Consider the following 994-nt stretch of genomic DNA (forward strand, 5'->3'; position numbering starts at 1 on the left):
TTCTAGCTGTTTATTTTTGCATAGAAAAAAGAGGGGAAATAGCTAATTTACCTTTTTGATTTGTTGTTGTTTGGACAAGATAAGGCCTAGCTGTTCTCTCCACCACAAATACATCATGGTACAATACTGATAAAGACTTTTGTCCAATCTGTTTGGATCCACTGATCAATTTTATGATTTTTCTAGGAAAATTAATAAGCGGATTTCTTATTTATTTTCTTCTACTCTATATAAATGTATATATATCCCTCGTCATATTGGGAGAATTATATCTGGACTTAAAGTATAACTGGAAGGGTATATTTGGAAAGTACCCAAAGGTATAACAAGGAGTATATTTAAACTATTTCTTTTTTTAGCACAATAGTATATTTGATCGTTTCTCCATATATTTAATCTAGAAAAATACTATAGGAGGTGGGGATGGGGCCTAGGAATGGTGAGGGTGAAGAAGAGGTGTGTTGGAAGGTCACGAAGACACAATCAATGTAAAATGTCACTTGTGATACTTGTTTTTCCTACTTCTACTACAGAAGTCATATTCCAGCTCATTTTTAAGTAACTTGTTTTCGTAAAAAAAATGAATTCCAAAATTTTGACCAATCAAAAATGAAAAAAATTGAAATTCCTCCGTGCCAAACACACACATAAATAAATAAATAAAAATGTATTGTTATTCCTCTTAAATTTTACAAAAACAAAATTATGTCATGAGTTATTGAACTTAACCGGTTGTAGCTATGATATCTTACCAATCACATTTGCTCAAGGCATACAACTTAACAATAGGATCTTTACCCTACCATGAATCCAAAATCAACTAATTTGTAACCCCAAAAACCCAAATCTGGTTTATCATTTCCAAATACCCACAACACCTCCTCTCTAGCACATACTTCACTCCAGAGGTAGGCAGAGGTGAAGCCAGGATTAAGAATTTGGTGGTTCTAAATTTCTTTAATAACTGTCAATCAATTTTGTTAGGAGTTCACAA

The sequence above is a fragment of the Solanum stenotomum genome, unplaced genomic scaffold (assembly GCF_019186545.1).
Source record: "Solanum stenotomum isolate F172 unplaced genomic scaffold, ASM1918654v1 scaffold17985, whole genome shotgun sequence".
NCBI classification, from domain to species: domain Eukaryota; kingdom Viridiplantae; phylum Streptophyta; class Magnoliopsida; order Solanales; family Solanaceae; genus Solanum; species Solanum stenotomum.